Raw genomic sequence first — 17376 nt, 5'->3', positions numbered from 1 at the left:
GGAGGCAATGGCTGTGGCAGTGACATCACACAGGCCTGGGGCAGGACCTTAGCATATTAGGGAAAGCTGGGTGGGACGTGGTGACCTCACAGAGAGACTCTGACATCAGCCAGGCAGAAAAGAGATATGAGGCTGGGATGAGCTCGGAGACCCCTGTGGCTTTTGCTTCAGCAAGTCTCCCCCTCGAGGTCTCTCTGTGCGAGGGCTGAGAGCTTTCTGGTTGGCGTCTGCGAGCGCCTGGAGGAACCTCTGCTGAGCTTTCTCCATTCCGTCACGTGATTGGTTCTTGATTTTTCCTGTCCCTTACCAAGTGGACATCCCCATTGAGCAGGTGAGAGCCTCCGAGGGGTTGGGAACCTGCTCAGTCTGCTCCACCTGGGGCTGGCTGGATTCTCGGCCTGGCGAGCACTCGGCTAAGGCGACAGAATGTCCCTCCCCACCTGGGGCTTTGTCCCTTGGAACCGCTGGGGCCATGGGGGTTTCTCCTGTTTGGTTTCTCTTCTCCTGTGACAAAGGGGAGATGCTTCTGTTTGGCCACAAGACATTCGGCAAAGAATTTTCACCCTGGCTGGGGTCTGACGTAACAAACTGGTTTGTCAGAATGGGATTTGAGGACAGAAAACAGGTTCCATGAAAACGTCCCACCCTCTGGTTTCCTGGGCGCTGTCCCTGCCTCAGGGGCTGTTCCACGTCAGGTAGAAGAGAAGTCAGGACTGGTGGCTTCTCTCTCTGGCTCTGCCATCACCTGCTGGATTGGACCCTGGGGTTGCTTCCCTTCTCTGTCCCTTGGGGTCCCCATGTGTCACTAACTCTGGGGGCAGTGAGCCCAGGGGGGAAGGACTTAGATGACCTCTGTGACGGAGAAATGGGGGTTTCAGGGTGTTGAGTTACAAGGAATTCTAAACTTTACTCAAAGAATAAGAAGAAGTGGCCAGGGGAGGCTGGGAGTGCCCATGCAATGGACTCCTGCCAGGCTGGCACTGGCGCTCCCCACCCCTGTGGGGGGACGAGGGGCTGCTGTGGCCGGGGCAGGGGCGAGGAGGGACTGAGAAGGCCCGTCAGTGAGGGGCTGCCCTGACCCAGCCTCACCCCTGCTCCCTGCTGGGTTCCAGGCTGGCCAGGCTCCTGCGGGTGCTCAGGAGGAAGGCTCTGAAGGTGGCTCCAGAGCCAGAGCCTGCGGGATCCAGCCGCCGCCTTCCCCAGGAGCAGAGCAGCTCCTCCATCCCCGCGGGCGGGGAGGCAGCTCCCAGGCAGGCCAGGAGCTGCAATTGCCTGAGCTCCTGGCAGAGGCAACCCGCTGCCGGTGCAGGCGCCGAGGTGGGAGAGGCAGCGGTGAGGCCCGGGTGGAGCTGGCCCGTCTTGCGCCTCTGCAGGCGGGACCCAGCCCAGGAGGGGAGCCGGGCAGGGTGGCTCAGGGGCCTCCTGTGCAGAGAGAGACGCCTGCCCCAGGAGCCCAGCCCCGACCCCGAGCAGGACCTTCTGGTCGCCTCCGACCAGGAGCTGGAGGGTTCCACACCCAGCACCAGCCACTCCTCCATCCTGCCCTGGGAGAGCGGCCTCTCCTGGGTCTCCTGGAGCAGCGAGGACGCCCGCGGCAGCTGCTCTGCTCCAGGTGAGAAGCCGGCTGGGCTGAGGGAGAGCTGGGTGCGGAGGGGAGCTGGGAATGTCCTGGGCCCAGGGGCTCTCCCAGTGATCTGGGGGTGGGTCCTGAGCCGCGGTGTCTGGCCTGAGCCCCCAAACCCACCAACACCAGCAGCCGTCACACAGCTGCCCTGCAGCCGGGAAATGGGGGGGAACAGCGGGTGCTGCTGCTACTTGGTTCCTGATGCTCCAGGGGAGCCGGCACCTCCCAGGGAGTCTGGGGGACACTCACCCTGCTGGCAGCTGGAGTCACCCTGTCCCCTTCCCTCCTGGCACAGGGCCCCCCAGGGCCTGCGAGGACAAGGAGGAGGGGGAGGAGGACGACGAGGAGGAGAGGGAGGAGAAGGAGGAGGATGTCGAATTGTTCCTGGAGGACTTTGAGGAAGCTGATTTCCAGGACAGGTGACCTGAGAGCAGCTCAAGGTACAGATGTTCCCCAGCTGGGCAGGACCTGAGTGTCCATCTCCTGGGCAGGGCTTTCCCCAGGACATAGGGTGGGGGTGGGGGGCAGCAGGGGGTAAGAACTGGGGAGAAGAGTCAGGTGAAATTCTGACCTGGTCACGTGTGGGCAGTGGGAGCGAGGGGCTGGGGGCAGCTGGGGCTGGGGAGGAGGAAGGGCCGGTTCCAGCTGGGGAGCTGGGAAGGTGCTGGAGGGGCAGTTCTGACAGGAGGGGGAGAAGGGGAAGGGGCCGAGCTGAGCAGGACCCCAGGTAGGGGCCCTGTGTGCTGGGCAGGAAGCAGGCGGAGGAGCGGGAGGGGTGGGGGGATCCTGCTGGCTGGGCAGGCGCTGGCTGTGGGGCTCCTCGCGGAGACATGTCAGTGGGGCCCGAATCTCACATGCTCCTTTGTCTCCTCAGGGTCTCACAGGAGATCACTGGAGACGAGCCTGAGGACTCTTCCCCCAGCGCTGTGCTGGCCAACGCCCCCAGCACCAAGGGCAGCCTAAGGTACCGGCCCTCTGCCCTGCCCCCCAGCTGCCTTCCCCGGTGCTGCTCCGGCCTGGGGCTGGGCGTCACTGCCCCCCTTTCCAGGTGCCCCCCCAAGGGCAGCTCCTCTGGCCCTGGGCCAGGTCTGAAAATCATTGCCCACCCCAGGGGCAGCAGGTGAGCTCAGGGCTGGGGGAGGCCAAACTCCAGCCCTGCCAATCCCGCCAAAGGCCACGCTGAGATCGAGTGTGGAGGGCTGGGGGGGGTGGGGAAGTAAGAAAATCTCCCTGGTTAGGTTGCTCGTGTTTCCTGGCGCCCGGCAGTAACACCAGGCAGGTGCCTCAGTTTCCCTAGGCCCAGCATCAGTGCGTGGTGGTGATGGGAGTTTGGGTGTGATGACGTCTCACAGGGAGATAAGGGGAGTTCCTGCTCTCTGTAACCTGGGCCATCAGGTGAGCCCTGTCTTCCTTCCCGGGGAACAGGACGAGGGCGGGAGGAGGGGCCTGGCTGCTGGAACTGGAAGTGGCAGTTGGGAGGGGGTCAGTCCGGTCAGGGTCACTGTCTCTGGGTTTAACCCAACGGTTCCCAAACCCCCCTTTTGATTTCTGAGACACCCTCGCGCCCCCCCCCCGCCCGCCTTCTCTCCCATCATCCCAGCCCCTTGGAACAGAACATTCAATTTGCCGTCTGAAACAAACACAAAAGGTTGAGATAAAATGTTATTTCAAATTAAAAATAAGCACAAATAATTGTCTTTGGCCCCTTGTGGTTGCCTGGTACAGCCCCAGCTGACCAGCTGCCTGAGCCCCATGCCAGCCGCCTGCCCGCCCGCCCGCCCGCCCTCCTGAGTCTGCACTACTAGAGCTACCTGCCCGAGCCCTGCGCTGCCAGGCCCAGCCACCCACCCACCCCAGCCCCGGGCCAGCCACCTGAGCCACCCGCCCCAGCATCATGCTGTCAGGGCCAGCTGCCCACACCCTGCTTTGCTGGGACCAGCTGCCTGAGCCCCACGAGTCCCATAAACTGGCCAGCTGCCCACACCCTGCTTTGCCGGGACCAGCTGCCTGAGCCCCACAAGTTGGCCACTTGCCCAAGCCCTGCGATCTGCTCACCTAAACCCCTCCCCTGCCCTCCCACAAAGCCAGGCACCCCCAGCCTCCCATCTAACCCCATCCTCCTCCTCCCCCCAACCCACACACTCTCATTGGCAGAAGGCAGCCAGCTCCACATGGGCGTTTGCTGGCTGCTTTTTACAGCGGCTGCACCGAGTCCCCCACATAAATTGGCAGAGGCTGAGAGCTGGAAGCAAAGGCCGACGTTTTCTTCAGGTGGGGGGAATGACGGGGGGCTGGGTCGCTTCACGTCGCCCCTGGAATTTCTTCATGACAGCCTAGGGGGCAAGCCCCCCAGTTTGGGAAACCCTGGTTTAACCCTTTACGGGCATTCATTCAACACACACATCCCCCTGCCAAAATAAAAGCTGTGGTGGAAGATACGGCCACACGACCTGTAATTTCCTTCTTGAGGTCCAGGAGACACCTAGATAATCGCAGACATGGGCCCTTTGGCATCCTATGGGCCCCAGGAAGAACCAGCACAACGCCCCCACGTCAGGGAGCACAAGGCCTGATGCACCAGAGGAGCCCTAAGGAGCCGAGTGTGGGAACCCCTCAGGGGAGCGCATCAGCCACTTCATGAGCCGCCCGACACGGGCTCCAGGCCCAGTCCCAGTCCCAGTCCCAGCCCCAGCCTTGGAGAGCCCGACTCCATGGCAGGAGCTTTTTGTCAGTCACTGGCTGCGCGAAGCCGCCTCAGCACAGAATGGTGGGGCTGCGGATGGAGGCGTTGTCCCCACGCGTGGGGGCGCAGCGTGTCTGGGGCACACACACGAGCAGAGCGTCCCGGCTCGGTGGCGGACCGGCGGCTTCCCCTCACCACAGTTATTTGCTGGGAAACATGACAGGGGGAAACTGATGATCTGGCGCCGGCTGCATCAAAGCTGCTCCCACACGGTGCTGAGCTGTGCCAGGTGCCCACGAAGGGCTGGTTACAGTCTGGGGCCCTGAGCACAGGGCAGACATCAGGACGGCGTGAAGCTGCTGGAAGCTTCCTGACGCTGGTCCCTCACTTGTTCGCGTTTGGTGGTTACTGGAGCTCTGACCCGACTGCAGTGGGTACAACCCGGTAACACCGGCCAAGCCTAGGCAGGGCTGGACCTGCCCCTTTCACTTTGGGATTGGCCAGTCGCGGACGGCCTCTACTTTTGCCTGGAGCAGGTTGAGAGTTCCTGGGCCCACCTGGCGCCCACCTGGTGCCCAACGCACCTCACCCTCTTTGGGCCAGTTTGACCGGGGGTGGCCCCAGTTCTGGGGGGTGGTGACTGGGGTGCTGTGGCCCACCCTGCTCCCAGCCCAGGCTCAGTCATGGGGGTCCCTGCAGCTGGTGTTGGGCCATGGCCTGAATGCCCAGGGTGGGGCAGAGAGGCTATGGCCTGTCCCAGAACCCACCACAACCCCAGCCCCAGCCCCAGCCCCAGCCAAGGGGTGACCTTGGCCCCAACTGGTAGGAGGCTCGCAAGGCTTTGGGGCTGGGCTGGGGCCTGAGCTGGGAGGGAGGGGTGCCATGGGGCTGACCCCAGCTCCAGGGGAAGGGATGTCACCAAGGCACCACTTCTCCCTCCCTCCCCCAGAGCTGGGGCCACCCCACAGCACACCCTCTCCCCCAGAAAGCTCAGGTTGTTGCAGGGCCAGGCCCAGCCCCCCAGTCTTAAGTTGGGTTGGGCCCCCAAAACCCAGAGCTGGGGCTGAGGCCAGTGCCATATCGTGGCCCTGGTCCCCATGACACTCCCCACCCACCAGGGAGCTGGGCGAAGGGACAGCCCCCACATCTCTCCCTTCCTTACCCCATGGTGAGGGCTGAGACCCCCAACTCACCCTGGGAGGGGCAGAGCTGACAAGGTCGATTCACTCAGGGTGGAAATGACCCATTATCGGAAGGATACTTGTGAGCTCTGCCCCCTTCCTTTTACTGGGACCCCCCTTTAAATCCTCCTCTACCCACCCCCCATTCATATAGCTGACCAGGCAGATCTTTGCCACCAAAGCTCCTGCTCCAAATTGTCTGTTAGTCTCTGAGGTGCCCCAGGACGGTGCCTGTTGTCTTCTAGTCACCAGCACAACCAGGTCCCACAAGGGGCTGGGCGGGAATTGCACACACAGAAATCCCGGCAATGCCGCGGCCGGACAAGCCCCACACAAGCGCCCAGCTGGGAAAGGAAATGACTAGAAATCACAGGAGTCCCGGAGCTCCCACCCCACAAACCTGTCCTGAGCCCGGCCCCGCCCACAGCCTGTGTCCCCACCCAGAGCTCTCACAGCCCCGCCCCCCAACCTGTCCTGAGCCCGGCCCCGCCCACAGCCTGTGTCCCCACCCAGAGCTCTCACAGCCCCGCCCCCCAACCTGTCCTGAGCCCGGCCCCGCCCACAGCCTGTGTCCCCACCCAGAGCTCTCACAGCCCCGCCCCCAAACCTGTCCTGAGCCCGGCCCCGCCCACAGCCTGTGTCCCCACCCAGAGCTGTCACAGCCCCGCCCCCAAACCTGTCCTGAGACCGGCCCCGCCCACAGCCTGTGTCCCCACCCAGAGCGCTCAAAGCCCCGCCCACAAACGTGTCCTGAGCCTGGGCTCCCGGCGGCAGCAGAAGGGTCCCTCCAAGGTTTGAGCAAGAGCTGAGAGGAAGGCGGACTCTTGTGGCTAACGGCCAATAGCGAGACAGGTTAGGGTTTTTTGGCCAATGAGGAAACGACATTGGCTCGGTCTAGCCAATGGCCGTGAGGATTGCCTGGATTGACATTCTTTCCCAGAGGGCGGGATCAGAACTGGCGACCTACGGCAGGGAGGGCTGACCCACTGGTCAAAGTCGAAACGGGATTAGTCATCCTACTAACCAATGGCGGATCTGGGAGGCAGGATGACAGCCAATGGGGGAGCGGGGAGGGGCAATTCGAAGGCGCGCGGAACTGGGCTGCAGCGGCGGACGCTGGTTGCGGCGAGGCGCTGCTGCAGCGCTGGGACTGGGGATGTCGGCTGGCCCCGGGCCGGGCCCGCGTTGGGTGGGGGAGGGGCTGGGCGGGGCCATTGACCGCACGAGGCGCTGCCGCGGGGCTCTCCGGGAGAGGGGCGCGCGGGGGGGAGCTGTGGTGAGAGGGGAGAAAAACGCCCCGCCCCCCGCGTGGCGCTGGGGCCAGAGCTCAGTGTCTGGTTCCCGCCTCTCCCGGGGGGTGGGGCCGGGGTGTTCTCGGCCCAGAATGTTCCCGGCTGCGCTCGAGCGGCCTCGCCTGCGGGGGGTGGGTGTGAGCAGAGCCCGCTGCTGCCCCTCCCCGCCGGTCGGTCCCACCCACAGCGAGATCCCCCCACGGGACGGGACGGGCGCGGAAGGGGCGTTACTGCAGCTCCGGCCCAACCCCCGCTCAGCCCCACCCCGCCCCCACGTGCCCCAGGGGCAGCAGCGACTCCCGACCCCGCCCGTTTCTCCCCCGTCCGCCCTTCGCTGCGCTGCAGCCGCCGTCATTTCCCCCTCCGCTCTGTCTGCCGATTACGTCACTCCTCGTCCCTGCCCCCGCGCTCAGTCCGGCCGGCGCAGCCCCTGCGGGAGGCGGGCGGAGGGGGCGGGGTCCGGGGGAGTCGCGCTGGGACTCGCCGGCCGCGTGTGCGGCTCCGGCAGCGGAGGGGTTGTCCGGGGGGAACGTCCTGCGGCCCCTCCGCCGGGTCACGCGCTGCCGCCGCCCGGAGCCCGCCCGCAGGGAGCCGCCGCCGGGTGAGGTGGGGCCCGGCCGGGCCGGGAAGTGTCTCCACCCTCCCCCCGTTTGTCTCTCGGACGCTCCGTGCGGGGCCGCCCCGCGCTAGCGCCTCCCCCCGTTCTCCGGCCGCTCCGCCTCCTCCTGACGCCCGCGCGGCCCCGCCCCGCAGCGGCGCCTGGTTCGCCTCGTGCTGACGGAGGCTCGCGGCGCTGGGCCTCGCGGGGAGCAAAGAGACGCCGCCCCAGCGCCCCGCACTCGCCCCCGCCCGGCTCCAGGGCTCCCGGGGAGGGGAGGCGGATGGAGGCGGCCGCGGCAGGCTGTGACTCGGGGCCGGTTTTCGCTCCTGGGTTCACTCGCACCTCCGGGCGGAGTCTCTGGGCGGCGCCCGCGGGCTCTGCACCCCACAGGGACCAGTGGGTGCTGGGGGCTCTGTGCTCGGTTCTCCCCCAGCTCCCTTGTTTTCGCCCCAGGGCCTCTACACCCCCCTGGCGTCCTGAGTCCATTGCATCCCCCCCCGCAGGGGATCCGAGAGCTCTGGGTGGGCTTGTGTCCACCCGCTCCTGGTTCCCCAGTGGGGCAGGATGCTCGTCGCACGGTGCCTGTGCTCCCCCGCGGTGCAGTTCAGTGATCCTCATTGTCCCTTCAGCTGCTCCCTTCCTCTGGGCTTGTCCCCGTGGTGTGTCACTAACCATGTGATGTTTCCGTGGGACACACTCCAGTGCGCAGCAGTGCTGGAACTCAGGCTGTGTCTGTAGAGAAACGAGGATGGATTTGGGATTTGACTTGTGCAAGGTGGTTCTGTGAGACTCGAGCGTTTCCCCAAATGTCTGCGTGCAGCACGTCTGCCCCAGGGAGCGAGTGTGGGGAACCGGGGGCGCGGAGCGGCTTCCAGTCCTGTCTGAAATGTCTTCATTGCCCTTGTCCCCTTGCCAGGCGCAGAGCACCCACCTCCGGCTCCAGAGCAGCCCCGGCCCTGCAGAGACAGAGCGAAGACATGGCGGTGGCGGAGCCGGTGACCTTGGAGGAGGTGGCTGTGTGTTTCTCCGAGGAGGAATGGGGGCTGCTGGCCCCGTGGCAGAGAGCCCTCTAAGGGAGGTGACGCAGGAGAATTACCACACCATGTGCTGGCTGGGTGAGGAGTCCTGTCCCCGGGGGTGTCAGAGGCTGTGTGGGCTCTGCAGCAGCTGGGTTGGCTTTGGTTCAGGGACCCTCCCTGCCCCTGTCCCCAGTGTCAGGAGTGTCAGCCCCAGGAATCACTGGCTCCCCTGTGAGAGACTCTCTCCTCCACAGCCCCTCCCAGGGGAATCAGGTTCAGGAACATGGCAGTTCTTTGATAGCATTTTGATTCGGTCTCTCATGATATTCTTATCAAAAAACTAGGCAAATACAATTTAGATGAGGCTACTATAAGGTGGGTGCATAACTGGCTGGATAACCCTACCCAGAGAGTAGTTCTTAATGGTTCTCAATCCTGCTGGAAAAGTATAACAAGTGGGGTTCTTCAGGGGTCTGTGTTGGGACCGGTTCTGTTCAATGTCTTCATCAATGATTTAGATATTGGCACAGAAAGTATGCTTATTAAGTTTGCAGATGATACCAAGCTGGGAGGGGTTGCAGCATCTTTGGAGGATAGGGTCATAATTCAAAGTGATCTGGATAAATTGGAGAAATGGTCTGAGGTAAACTGGATGAAGTTTAATAAGGACAAATACAAAGTGCTCCACTTAGGAAGGAACAATCAGTTTCACACATACAGAATGGGGAGAGACTGTCTAGGAATGAGTACAGCAGAAAGGGATCTAGGGATTATAGTGGACAACAAGCTAAATATGAGTCAACAGTGTGATGCTGTTGCAAAAAAAGCAAGCATGATTCTGGGATGCATTAACAGGTGTGTTGTGAACAAGACAGGAGAAGTCATTCTTACGCTCCACTCTGCGCTGATTAGGCCTCAGCTGGAGCATTGTGTCCAGTTCTGGGTACCACAGTTCAAAAAAGATAACGAGAAACCAGAGAGGGTCCAGGGAAGAGCGACAAGAATGATTAAAGGTCGAGAGAATGTGACCTATGAAAGAAGGTTGAAAGAATTGGGCTTGTTTAGTTTGGAAAAGAGAAGATTGAGGGGAGACATGATAGTGGTTTTCAGGTATCTAAAAGGGAGTCATAAGGAGGAAGGAGAAAACTTGTTCTTCTTGGCCTCTGAGGATAGAACAAGAGGCAATGGACTTAAACTGCAGCAAGGGAGGTTTAGGTTGGATATTAGGAAAAAGTTCCTAACTGTCAGGGCGGTCAAACAGTGGAATAAATTGCCAAGGGAGTGTTAGGGAAAGATTTAACTCTCTCTCACCTTCGCAGGTGTGGTGTTGGGTTCAACTCTAGGATCCCACAGAATTTCAAGTTCAGAGGCCAATCCACAAGTATCCTTTATTGAGGTACAGAATTACAGCTCGAGCTGGGTGCCTCCAGAGATGGACCCCACCTCCCAGAAATCGCTGGCAATTATACCCTTTAAAGTTTGTAACACCGCCCATACCCCTGCCCAAAGTCCAATCACCTAATTTGAGTAGGGCTCTTTACTCTACCCCATTGGATGGTTCCGTTGCTAAGAGGACAGTCTGTTGCTGGGTGTTTGATCTTCTTCAGGAGGCAGTTATCTCAGCTCCTTACATTCTTCTTTCATCTCCCATTTTGCAAACTTCCAATTAGCACGATATCAGGCAAGTTTCACTGGTTCTGCAGCTGTTGTTTTCAGCATTTCTCTCAGGTCAGCTTGACCTGGGCCTAAGGCTTCAGCTACTTTAGCTACTAGTGCTAAGCTAAGAGAAAAAACTCTTTAAAACATGCATATAAAATGACATATAAATGATTTTCCCGTAACAGGGAGGTTGTGGAATGTCCATCGCTGGAGATATTTAAGAACAGGTTAGATAGATGTCTGTCAGGGGTGGTTTAGATAGCACTTGGTCCTGCCATTGGGGCAGGGGGCTGGACTCGATGGCCTCTCGAGGTCTCTTCCGGTCCTAGTGTTCTAGGATTCTTCCCACAGCCCAGGTCTGCATGTGCTTCCCCACTATCTGCCTGGGCTAGAGGTGTGAGTGGAGGGGCGCAGGCAGGAACGGCGGGTACCAGAGCTGTGGGGCTGGGGTTGGCTGCTCAGTGCCTGCATGGTACCCCTGGGGCCAGCGTGCTGCACCCCGCTAGCTCTTACCGTTAAGGGGGAATTCTTGAACAATCAAACACAAACTCCCAGACGGACGCACCAGCTCTGTCATGTACAGTAGATGGCTTTCTCAGGAGTCACTGGTGGGTACCAGACACAGGACAAACCACTTATGAGAAACCTGTGCCCGAGTTTGGATGCAATGTCACTCCCCGTAGGTCTCATAACACACCTCATCCAGCGTCCTCGGCCTTTATTGATATTGGGGGGTTTTGAAGATGGTTGGGAGGTGCCCAGTTTGGTCATGTGACACCTAGTGGGGCCAAACCTGGGCAGGGGGTGGTAAAATTGTGAAGGCAAAAATGCAGCTAGACTCTCAGCAGGAGGTTGTGGGGGAGGCGGAGATGGGGGCTGTAACTAAGCCCCTCCAGCCGCACTTCTGCCAGTCTCCTTCCCGCACCGAGGGAAACGCACTGGGTGCGGCTGGAAAGTGAGTCAGCAACAAGCCCGTGCTGCAGGAGGAAAGTGGTAAACCACGCAGAGACACTGCTGCTGGCAGAGTAGAACTGAGGCAGCCGAGGGGGAGCCCAGCTGCAACAACAGCCACATCCCACAGAGAGCAGCACAGCCAAACACTGCCATGGCTGGCTGCAGGAGCAGCAGCTCTTGTGAGTTGCTGGTAGGGCCCACCCAGCCACAGGCAGGCAGGGGCCACAGAGCAGGAGCCTGGGCAGGATCTGAAGCAGCCAGCCTGGGACTCACCTCGCTGCTCAGAGAACTTCCTCTGCCTCCTGCCGATTCAAGCAGCGTGTCAGAGCCAAAGAGCCAGAGGAACCAGGCCCCAGCCAGGAGCTTTGTGGACAGAGCCCTTGTGGAGCCAGAGCTCTGCCAGAGCCTTTCTCTCCAAGTTCTAGTGACCTGCCATGTGGCAGCTGCAGTCTGAGGCCTGCCTGGGGGCCTCAGTTTCAGCCCTACCAGCCCTCACAGAGCTCGCGTTTTGAGTCGAGCAAAAACACAGAGAAGTCCTGTGGCATCTTATAGACTAACGGATTTTCAGGAGCATCAGCTTTTGTGGCCCACTTCGCTAGATGCATGACGTGGAAATTCCAGAGGCCAATAGAAATATACAGGCACAAGAAAAGGAGGGAGTCCCAGTCAAGAAGAAGGCCGGAGTTAATGAGAGCAATTCAGTCATGGAGGATGTGGCCCACTTCCAACAGCTGATGTGAGGGTGTGAACAGCCAGAGCAGAGAAACTGCTTTTGCACTTGGCCAGCCGTTCCTGGTCTTTGTTCAGTCCTAAATGGATGGTGTCATTTGCAAATGAATTGCAGCTCTGCAGTTGCTCTTTGAGGTCTGCTTTTGACATTTTTGCATTGTAGGATGGCTACTTTTAAATCTACTCCTGAGCATCCTGGGAGATTTTTGTATCTTACCGTTCCTGATATTTGATTTGGATCCATTTATTCTTTTACGTGGAGGCTGTCCAGTTTACATGTGCAGGCAAATAAGCCCCACTGGTTAAAGTAAAATTAAAAAAAAATTTGGAGATACACATCTCCTAGAACTGGAAGGAACCTCGGGAGGTCATCTACTCCAGTCCCCTGCCCTCTTGGCAGGACCAAGCACTGCCCTGTCATCTATTTGCCCCAGTCCGTAAATGGTCTCCTCAAGGATTGAACTCACAACCCCAGGTTTAGCAGGTGTGGTAGTGTCATTGGTGGGTAGAGTTGGCACCGAGGTTTGTCGAAAGGTTTGGTTTGAGAGTTACAGTGTTATGGTCGAAAGTTGCTGGTGAGGATTTGTTTAAGCTTGGTGGGCTGGCTGCAGGTGAGGACAGGCCTGCCTGCCAAGGTCTGTGAGAGTGAAGGATCGTTGTCCAGGGTGGGTTGTAGAGCACAGATGGTACGTTGGAGGCTGTAGCTGATGGCAAGTGGTGTTATGTTGTTTTCTTTGCTGGGCCTGTCTTGTAGCAGGTGGCTTCTGGGTACATGTCTGGCTCTGTCAGTCTGTTTCTTCACTTCCTTAGGTGGGTATTGTAGTTTCAGGAAAGCCTGGTAAAGGTCTTGAAGGTGTTTGTCTCTGTCTGACGGATTGGAGCAAATGTGGTTGTACCTTTAGTGCTTGGCTGTATACAATGGATCGTGTGGTGTGCCCTGGATGGAAGCTGGAGGCATGGAGGTAGCATAGTGGTCCTTGGATTTTTGGTATAGAGTCGTGTTTATCTGACCATCACTTATTTGCACAGTCGTGTCCAGGAAGTGGATCTCTTGTGTGGCCCGTTCCAGGCTGAGGTTGACGGTGGTGTGGAAACTGTTGAAATCACAGTGACCTCTTCAAGAGCCTCTTTCTTGTGGGTCCAGATGATGATGATGTCGTCAATGTAGCTCAAGTTGAGGAGGGCGCCAGGGGTGGAGAGCTGAGGAAGTTGTTTCAGGTCAGCCATAAACTTGTTGGATACTGTGGGTCCACGCGGGTGCTCATTGCAGTGCCACTGATTTGAAGGTATAAATTGTCCCCACATGTGAAGTACTTGTGGGTGAGGACAAAGTCACAAAGCTCTGCCACCACTTGTGCCGTGGCATCATCAGGAATACTGTTCCGAACAGCTTGAAGTCCATCTTCACGTGGGTATTTTGTGTAAGGGACCTCTACATCCATGGTGACTAGGATGGTGTTTTCAGGAAGATCACCAGTGCATAGCAGTTTCCTGAGGAAGTCAGTGGTGTTTCAAAGATAGCTAGGAGTGCTGGTAACATAAGGTCTGAGTAGAGAGTCCCCATAGCTGGACAAGGCTGCAATGAGAGCGCCAATGCCTGAGCTGATGGTGCTTCCAGAATGTCTGGATTTATGGATCTTGGAGCTCTAGGGGTGTGTCTGTGCAGATCTGTTCCTGCGCTTTTGTAAGGAGTGTCTTGAGCAGACGGTGCAGTTTCTGTGTGTGCTGCTCAGAGGGATCAGAGGACAGTAGCCTGTAGAAGGTGGTATTAGAGAGCTGCCTGGGAGTCTCCTTTTCATGGTCTGACCTATTCATGATGACAACAGCAGCTCCTTTGTCAGCCTCTTGGATGACAATGCCAGAGCTGTTTCTGAGGCTGTGGGTGACATTGCATTGCGCACGGCTGAGGTCACGGGACAAGCAATGTCGCTTTGCCACAATTTCTGCCTGTGCACAGAAGTGCTCTAGGTATAGATCCAGTCTGTCGTTTTGACCGTCAGGAAGGATTCCATGCAGAATTCTTCTTGTGCTGTAGGTGAGATGGTACCTGTACGGCTGTTCAGCGTCTTGTTGAAAGTGTTCCTGGAAAGTATTCCTGGCAAAATTGAGGTGCGGTTCCAGATCCCCGCAGAACTGTGTCATGTTTGTGAGGGTGGTGGGGCACAAAGAGAGTCCCCGAGGTAGGACAGACTCGTCTGCTGGGCTGAGTGTATGGTTAGGTAGATTGACAATGTTTCTGGGTGAGTTACGGGTACCACTACTGTGGCCCCAAGCGGCAAGTAGGAAGTGAGAGAGTTTACAGTCCTGTAGAGAAGAGCAGTGTGTGTTGTAACTCTCCTGTCTCCTTTCAGTAAAGTCCAGCCACGTGGATGTTTGTGTGGAAGGTTGTTTTTTAGGAGAGGCTCCAGACTTGAGAGCTGCTTGTGATGTTTCCCTGTTTGCTGCACAGGACGCTGAACAGGTGGTTCCTCAGGTCTGTGGGAGTGTGTGACCAGTCTCTCAACACAGTCCGTACAGTGTGTCAGTTGCAGTGAGTGTTTCACCTTCAGTCTGTTGGGTGGGACGTCCATCCATTTGCACTTGGCAAGGAAGATGGTGTCTGTATCTGTGCAGGTTTTTTCATGGGTTTTATGGATTCCCGCTCCATGTGGCTAAATTCAGGCCCTGTCTGGTGCCAGGCACTGGGCGTAGCTGTTAGTTTTATCCACAAAAACAAGAACAAATTGAGTGACTTGTTTGAGTTGAGTTCACCTGCCCTGTCCTGCCCTGGGATGAGGGGGATGGAACAGGTCAAGAGGGAGGCTGAGTTATACCCTAGAGAAAGCAGCAGAGCACTCGGCTCCCCCAGGAATGTGCTGGGCTATTCCTGAGGCAGGGGTGAGGTACCTGTACCCCAGGTGAGTGTGTCATGGGATCTTGTACCATCCAGAGCCCAGCCTGTGCCAGGTGGGGAAGGAGCCTCTCTGGGTGGGCGGCTCAGATCCTGAGGCTGGAAGGAGTAATGGCCTGGACCTTCATGAATAAGATCAGCACTTGGTTAATTGCCCCCCAAGTAGGATTTCCAGTTCCCAAAGCTAATGTGATCTCCTGGGTGGAGCGAGGGGAGGCGCTGTGGGTTCCAGATCTCCAGGGCTCTGAGAAAGGGGAGATCATCAGCGACCCACACACAGGTGAGCGGTCAGCTCAAGTGACTCAGAAACCGATTTCTGTGTCCTCCTAGATGTCACTTGGGGCTTTTCATCCAGACTGACTGAGCCTTCAGACTGTCATCAGCTCCAGCCAGAGGGTGGGAGCAGGGCTGGGGTCCCTCCTCTAGGGAAGGGTTGTGAGGAAGGAGGAGCAGCTCAGTTCATGTTATTTCAATCTTTCCATCAGCTGTTGGCTGCGTTCCCCCTTTTCTGTTCCCTTTCAGTGTTTTCCTTTCAGCTCAGTGCACAGAGTGACACTGTTTGGTTCTCTCTGTGTCCCAGCAGGTGAGGTGATGCTGCTCAAGAACAACGAGGAGAATCTTCAGCTGGAAGAACCAGAGCAAGTGGCCTCCTGTGGCATGTTACTGGGAAGCTCTGAAGGTCGTGTTTCTCAGAGCCCTGAGCACAGAGAGACCTGTGAGAGTCAGCGTAGCCCAGAAAGACAGCAGGGAAACCATGCAGGGGAGGGGCAGGATAACTCCAGCCATGGAAGCAGAGGCATGAAAAACACTCGAGAGCGAACAACAGAAAACCTGTGGGAAAAGCTTCAGTCTTAACAATCTGTGTAGCATCCGCACAGGAGAGAAGCCCTATGTCTGCCCTGACTGTGGGAGAAGCTTCCAGCTGCACTCAGGTCTTATTGATCACCAGGGAACCCACACAGGAGAGAAACCCTTCCACTGCTCTGACTGTGGAAAAAGCTTCTCATGGTCCTCAAGTCTTAAACGTCATTGCAGCACCCACACAGGAGAGAGACCTTATAACTGCCCTGACTGTGGGAAAAGGTTCAGACACACGTCAAACCTTGTTAATCATAGGAGACTCCACACAGGAGAGAAACCCTTCAGCTGCTCTGTGTGTGGGGAAAAGCTTCTGTCAGAGGACAAGCCTTGTTGCTCATCAGAGAATCCACACAGGAGAGAGACCTTTTAACTGCTCTGACTGTGGGAAAATGTTTTGTCAGCGCTCAGCTCTTATTGATCATCATAGAACCCACACTGGAGATAAACCCTTCCATTGCTCTGACTATGGGAAAAGCTTTCGGCGACGCTCACGTCTTCTCACTCATCAGAAAATTTGCATGAGAGAGAAACCCTATCACTGCACTGCCTGTGGGAAAAGCTTCAGTACGAGTGCAAACCTGGTCAGACATCAGAGAATCCACAGAGGGGAGAAACCCTTCAACTGCTCTGATTGCGGGAAAAGCTTCAGTCGACGCTCAAATCTTGTGAGTCATAAGAAAACCCACACTGGGGACAAACCCTTCCGCTGCTCTGACTGTGGCAAAAGCTACTTGCAGCACTCAAAGCTTAAAAGTCATTGCAGAATCCACACAGGAGAGACACCTTATACCTGCCCTGACTGTGGAAAAAGGTTCAGACACAGGTCAAACCTTGTTAATCATGGGAGAATCCACACAGGAGAGAAACCCTTCAGCTGCTCTGAGTGTGGGAAAAGCTTTTCTCAGCACTCAAGTCTTATTGATCATCAGAGAACCTACACTGAAGAGAAACCCTTCCACTGCTCTGACTGTGGGAAACACTTCTCATGTTCCTCAAGTCTTAAGTCATTGCGGAATCCACACAGGAGAGAGACCTTATAGCTGCTCTGACTGTGGGAAAATGTTCTTTCAGAGGTCAGACTTGGTTAAACATAGGGCAGTCCATACAGGAGAGAAACCCTTCAACTGCTTTGACTGTGGGAAAAGCTTTTGTCAGCGCTCAAGTCTTACTTGTCATCAGAGAACCCACACTGGAGAAAAACCTTTCAGCTGATCTGACTGTGGGAAAAGCTTTTGTCAGCACTAAAATTTTACAGATCAGGGAACCCACACCAGAGAGAAACCTTTCAGCTGTTCTGTCTGTGGAACAAGTTCCGGGAACATTCGCACCTTGTCAGTCATCAGAGAGTTCACTGAAGACAGAAACCCAATGACTGCACTGATGTGGGTAACCTTCAGTGGCTGCTTGGACATTATTGATCGTGAGAATTCACACAGGAGGGAAGCCGGATGGTCCTGGCTTGTTTTGAAAATCACCTTTCAGCTGCTAAGATTTTATGTTTGATGTGGGGAATTTCTGCTCTTTTTCACTAAATTTCTACTAGCTAGTTGGGGGCTCCAGTGGAGGAGGTTCCAGCAGTAGCTGGGGGAGGGTGGGATGGGGGTTTTGGGGAGCCAGGTGGGGTGGGTGTTAGGAGCAGGCCAGGCTGGAGGGTGTGGGGAGAACTGCGGGCCAAGGAAATGTTGGGAACAGGCCAGAGGTGCAGGGGAAGCTGTGGAGCGTGACGAGTTGCCTGGCTGCACAGCTGTGGGTGCCCCGCCACGTGGCCGGAGCTGCTTTGCAGCAGACAGGCGTGGCTGCCCTGACACTGGAATGTGCAGACCATGTGTCCGGGACTTGAATCTGCCCCTGTCCTTTCGAACACAGACTCAATACGCAAAACA

At 57.5% G+C, this 17376-nt stretch overlaps 1 pseudogene; it reads left to right on the top strand.

Moving 5' to 3' along the window:
- The first annotated feature begins 15497 nt into the window (after positions 1 to 15497).
- LOC142002091 (uncharacterized) lies at positions 15498 to 17059 on the top strand (annotated as a pseudogene).
- The last annotated feature ends 317 nt before the right edge of the window (positions 17060 to 17376 follow it).

Source organism: Carettochelys insculpta, chromosome 27 (assembly GCF_033958435.1).
Source record: "Carettochelys insculpta isolate YL-2023 chromosome 27, ASM3395843v1, whole genome shotgun sequence".
NCBI classification, from domain to species: Eukaryota; Metazoa; Chordata; order Testudines; family Carettochelyidae; genus Carettochelys; species Carettochelys insculpta.
This window is presented reverse-complemented; position numbering and strand designations above follow the sequence as displayed.